This window comes from Strongylocentrotus purpuratus, unplaced genomic scaffold (genome assembly GCF_000002235.5).
Source record: "Strongylocentrotus purpuratus isolate Spur 01 unplaced genomic scaffold, Spur_5.0 spur5_scaffold_2, whole genome shotgun sequence".
In the NCBI taxonomy this organism is placed as follows: Eukaryota; Metazoa; Echinodermata; class Echinoidea; order Camarodonta; family Strongylocentrotidae; genus Strongylocentrotus; species Strongylocentrotus purpuratus.
In genome coordinates this window covers 473,687-480,000 of record NW_022145605.1, presented here as the reverse complement: position 1 = coordinate 480,000, position 6,314 = coordinate 473,687, and positions in this window count along the sequence as shown.

The window sequence follows — 6,314 nt, the reverse complement described above, 5'->3', positions numbered from 1 at the left end:
CCAAACACTTGCAACATTGACTGGTATGTTAGCATGCTAATGATTTATACTGCAGATTGTGTAAAAACAAATTCCATGTCTTAGACAAGATCTAAACTATTGTTCCTTCCTTATCGCTTATTGAGATGCAAATTGTTCCATGATTTCTAACTGAACCTTAATTATTTAAAATTAAGAATAACAATGATTTAAAAAAAAACCTAATGACAAGGGTTAATGATATAAAAGTTTCATTACAATCATGACAGCTAAATACAGGGATTACCAAAATGGAGTAGATATCACACATTCTGATGTTTTATAGCATTTCCATTTAACCAATGAAGAAATGTGAATGGGGATGACTAAGGGCACTTTAATGGTATATATCCAGCATAATAATTAGTATCCAACAATCACTTTGCGGTACTCGTAGTCTGCTCTAAACAAGCTGGTAAAATAACTGTCATCACGGTCTATAAATCTGAACTAAAATACACATCAGGCTGCCCATTATAAACAACTGATGACAATTATTAGGATACAGCTAGAGCGTACACACCAATGACATCAGCAGACCGGCCTGGTAACACGATGATACAGGAAGGCAGGTGGGATGAGAGATGGGAGAGAAAGAGGAATAGAGAGACAGACAGGGACAGACAGAAAGAGAGAGACAGAGAGACAAAAAGATAGAGAGAGAGAGAGAGCGACAGACAGAGAAACAGAGAGACAGAGCGAGACAGAAAGACAAAAAGACAGAGAGAGAGACAGAGCGACAGACATACAGACATACATATAGACAGAGTGAGAGACAGACAGATAGACAGACATACAAAGAGAGAGAGAGAGAGAGAGAGAGATGGACAGATATGCATTGATATGAAAGAGAGAAACACCAAGAAATGAGGAAGTTAGATGGGACAAGAGATTTTTTGTTAAAGGTAATTAACCCTTAATTAGTAAATTCGCCCATTCCCTAGGTTTTATACAAGTAACATCATTTCGTTAAGTCCGTGGGTGAAGTCCAGTAAATGAACTTGAATTGAAGAAAGAGAATGACATATAGTATATCAAACTTTTGAAAATCTTCAAAATTACCCACATATGAGAGGTCTCATAACACGTGCACTTGAATAAAACTGATACTTTCATCACAGCTTCCTGCTTTCATGGAAGAGAAGGAATAACGGTGGCTAGACGTAGTACCCTACCCTGCATAAATCTTTTAACAGAGTACACAGTCATGAAAATCAATCACGGCGCAAAGGAGGTACGCACCACTGCTCTCTGTTTAATCATTTAATAACTAAAACTATCAAGACGAGCACCACGGGAACAATAATTGATATCTGATATAAAGAGAGAGGAGTCTGTTTACGTTTTGGTGGCAATACGATGGCTAAGACGCAGTGGTGGTTGACATACGAGGGGCGAGAGAGTCGCGTAAGACCGGTCAAGCGCGGCTTCGATGATAAGCTAATGAGAGTGGGGCGGTGGTCATGCAGGGGCGAGCTGATGATAGCTGGGAATTTTATAGACCATTTTTGGAATCAAATTTGGTATCCCTTTCACTGCTTGATTGTGGGAAGTTCCCTTTATATTCATTTTCGGCAACAATACCCTCTTGCTGTATTCAAATTTCTGCTCACTTTGATTTTTCTTTGAAAACTTGTCCAGTTTAGTTCTAAACAGAAAGACAATACAATACCTTCTTTACCATTCTAGATGCCCTGAATACCTCAAAGGGTTAAAGTTATTTTCGTTTCAATAAGTATTTTGGGCTATTTGATAGGTAAAATGACTTTTAATGAATATTTTCAATTCTGAAATACAGCTGCAATTCTACCCATTATTATAATGCACATTTGATGGAAGACTAGTCTTTGTCCTGACAGCTACAAGGTAGAAACATCCCCTGAGTATTGAAGTATTAATTTAAACGTACTTTCTTAAAAAACTACGTACATGAATCAAACGTTTAAAAATATCTTCCATAGTCAAGAAACTTAGAAGCAAACAGGCTTTTCATTGGATCATACTATAATTGTAAACTTTGGAAACTGTTAATCCTTTAATATAGGCAATAATTTAATATATGTAAATTTCCAAAGCAACTTAAATGAAAACACATCAACATCTTACTAAGATAGCCAGTCTATTCTCGGAAGGAAATACTTTATAACTTCCACTTTATATACATGTAGGCATGCAGGATGTTTCTAAAAGATGGCTGCAAGATTGAACACTAAGCTGAATGTACATGGAAATGGTAAATCTTACAAATGCTATTTTAATGAGCAAAGAAAGAAATATCTCTCTTCTCTACACAAAAAGTGTTTACTTTTTTAAGGTTTTGCTGTATCTATGGCATCAAATGGCTTACTCATTAGCACATGTCATAAGTTATCAACTGCATCTTCAAATATTCCTTGATATATATACTGTTCTTTATCTTATCATAATGTTAAATCATTAATGAATCTTATGACAGCATTCAGCATTCTTGTTGTCAATGAACCAGTAATGGTTACCCATCGGGATGCAGAATGGATGTTGAGAGAACTCTTTCATAATTCACTGTGGGAGGAACGAGACGTGATTTTCTCTCCTCTCTAGTTCATTCACATTGCTCTCAAAAAGCAGTTATAAGGTTTGGTTTCATGATGCAAAATAATTCATCCTTTAATGACATCATAGTACATTTTACAGTAATGCGACTTTATCTACCTTAATTTATCACTATGTAAAGAATTCTTAGAAGATATACATATAGTGGATTTAAAAAATATAATAAATATACCAATGTAAATTTTGTTAGTTTATCACAAAAGGACTGTGTGCATTTACAATTATTGTACTTGCAATTGGATAACAAATATAGATGTGTGGACATATTACTCCCATGTAATACTGGTTCTTTGTTTAAGTGTGTTCAAATTCTTATAAACATTTATAAACATATATTTCATCCAAGAAAAATCAGCTGTATGATTTTGACAATCTAATAAACATACTCGCTTTATGCACATATTTCAGAAATTACATATATTCAGATATGAAAATATGACATCAACAGGATAATTCAGAGGGTTAAAAATTATATATGTTGGCTGTAATGTTGAACTGATCATTAATAATGTGTTTGCTGCTGGTTGTGTTCACGTATTTATGCTGGGATGTCAACATTGCCAGGCCTCCAAACCTTGCAGTGCAAAAAACAATGTTGCTGTTGAAAAGCACACCAGTGAGAATGAGCCTTCCAAGCCAAGATTCATTTTTCTTGCCAAGAGTTTTTTACTCAAAATAAAAAATAGATGAGTTGACGGGAATTTATGACCAGTCCACCATGAGTGATTCCAAGTCTATAGCCCAACGGAGAGAAATGAACATCACCTCGCAGTAACAAAACCAATATAAACCAGCAAGACTCGTAGAATACTAACATTGTATTATCTCCAGTAATTTGTTTCTGCAAGGGCCTTATATGAAACAATTTGCACAACCTACATGATTAAAGGGTATTGCCAGTCACAAATTATAAAACGAGATCCTGGACAGGCCAATGCATATATTTCATGTAATGAGAAACTGTGGACCAATTATATAGTATGTGGAAGACATATATCATTATTGTTACAAGAACAAATATAAAGGGTTGACTGTTGCTATTTTGCTTGATGTCATGCTACTGTACCACCAAATGGATAACAATTAATGTGGAGCTCTCAGACATAAACGGACAAGGAATTGTATAGTTAACATAAAGTGTAATTTACATTCTTTGCAAGTATGCAAGTATTCCACTCATTGTGGTCTGTATACAGTGTGCTTATTATGCTGATGTATGTCCTAGCTCTGTCATCTGAAAGTATTCTTCAGTTTGTTTCACAGATACTAAATTATGTACACAGGTGGCTGAATATTTGTAATGTTGTACCTGTATAATAATAATAATAGTGGCGTCTTGTATAGTGCTCACATCTGGCACATTGCCACTCCTGCATGGCGCTCCCTTATTATGACCCTCAGTTGGTTTTAGCACGGCTGCCATTACAACACTTGAGCATTTTACGGAACTAATTCCTGCCAGGTACCCGTTTACATCACCTGGGTGGAGTGTGGCAAGAAGAGATTAATTTCTTGCCAAAGGACATTAATGCTGCAACAAGGATTCTAACCCTATACTTGTGTGGTTGACAATATGGAGACCAATCCACTGGACCACAACACTTCTACAATGTGTGACGCATGCTCCAGTGACTATTATCCTACACCCCCAAAGTCCTACATTCAACCCTGGAAAAAATAGACCTAACCCTAACCTTAGCGACAGCTAATCTAAAACCCTATTCCTAACCTTACAGTATATTATTGATTAAATTAACCCTGGAACAATCGAAACAAGGATAATATCCCAATGTCAAATTCATTGATATAAACCAAACCTCAATAAAAAAAAACTTACCTCTTAATAACTCTAGCAAAGTGTACGTGCACTTTTTAGCTCCATGACAATTCATAATTTCTTTTCCCCAGGTCGATGAATATTAAATGCAGGAAACAAAATAGCATCAGCAGATGACACTGTCTTTGCCATCTCGCAGCAGAGATGCACAGCGAAAGAAAAGTGCAAATATCTGGAATAAAGATGGAGGGCAAAAGGTGTGAAGCCCAAAGGAAATGGGGAGAGGGGAGAGATGTGTCTGCTCTTTTGTCTTACCACCCCTCGGGAAGGCGTTGCCAAAGATTCTCAAATCATTCATTTCTTCTGGAGATGATGAGTAGTGACCTGCTAATGATTAACCTCTAATGAGGAAGAGCACAGATACCACAACTATCAAATATGGATATAGGTCATTCCTAAGAGAACAGGAGAAATGAAGATATACAGAGAGAGAGAGAGAGGGGGGGAGAGAGAGAGAGAGAGAGAGGATGAGGGGTTAGAGGGAGATGGAGATAGAGAGAGAGAGAGAGAGAGGGAGAGAGAGAGGGAGATGGAGAATGAGAGAGAGAGGGAGAGAGAGAGAGAGTGAGAGAGAGAGAGAGAGAGAGAAAGAGAGAGGGGAGAGAGGGCGGAGAGAGAGAGAGAGAGAGAGAGAGAGAAGGGGAGAATGAGGGAGAGAGGAGAGAAAAAGAGAGAAAGAGAGGGAGAGAGAGAGAGAGAGAGAGAGAGAGAGAGAAAGAGAGAGAGAGAGGGAGGGAGAACGAGAGAGACAGAATGAGAGGGAGAGAGAGAAGAAAGAAAGAGAAAGAAAGAGAAAGAGAGAGGGAGAGAGGGAGAGAGATGAAAGACAGGTGAGAACAAACTTTTAATATAAAGTTGGTAAAATAATAGAGGGAGAGAGAGAGAGATAGTCAGAGAGAGACAGAGAGAGACATACAGAGAGATAGACAGAGACAGAGAGAGATACAAAGACAGAGACAGTAAATGCTATGTTGACATGAGGCAAGACGAGGAAGAGGGATCAATACAGATGAATGTGGACAAAAGACAAGAAAACAGAGGTAAGAGGTAAAGAGGGATTGGGAAAAAAATGATATGACTATTAATTTAATCGCTGAAATAGCAGACACGTAGAGTTCAACTTAAAAGCAAAAAAGGCAATGAAGCTACTACAGTGTTGTAACAAATACAGATAGTGAAATGGTAGATTTCTTTGATTGGATTTAGCAAATAAAGAATGCAACTATGAGAAAGGAACATTAAGTGTAACCGCTATAATGGCTGGAACTCCTGAATATTTCAGTCGGAAGTATATCCAAGCAACTGACCGATTGATACTATACTGGAAAAACAAAACATAAGTGTTGTATTTCTTCTCTCATTTCTTTCTTCAAAATATAAACAAAAGAAAGTTACCCAGTAGGATGTCTAAACCCTTCCACCGTACAGTCTACCCACCCACCTTTACCACCCCCCCCCTCCCCTCTCACAAACAAGGCTCTCCTGGCAGACCTAAAGGGGAATTAATATCAAGTTGGTTTTAATAGAAGCAGAAAAATGAAACAGTTCAATGAAAGTTTGAGCAAAAACCGATTGAAAGTGCAATGAATCAAACACATATTGGCAACTATGTGACGTTTCTTGCGAGCTCCCCTCATATTGCCCTGTTCACAAATTTATACTTTCCCTTAAAGGGATTGTTTAACAATGTTGAATCTGAGATGCACGGCCCTACGTGCTACCAGTGTCTGTGATATGGTGTAATATTGAAGCCCTACAAAAATCGTGCTTCAAAAATGATCAAGAAGTGCCTCAAAAAGTAAATATCTTTGAGTGACCGGTTTTACTATACTCGTTTTCCCCAATAGACTGTAGTGTTATGAAAACC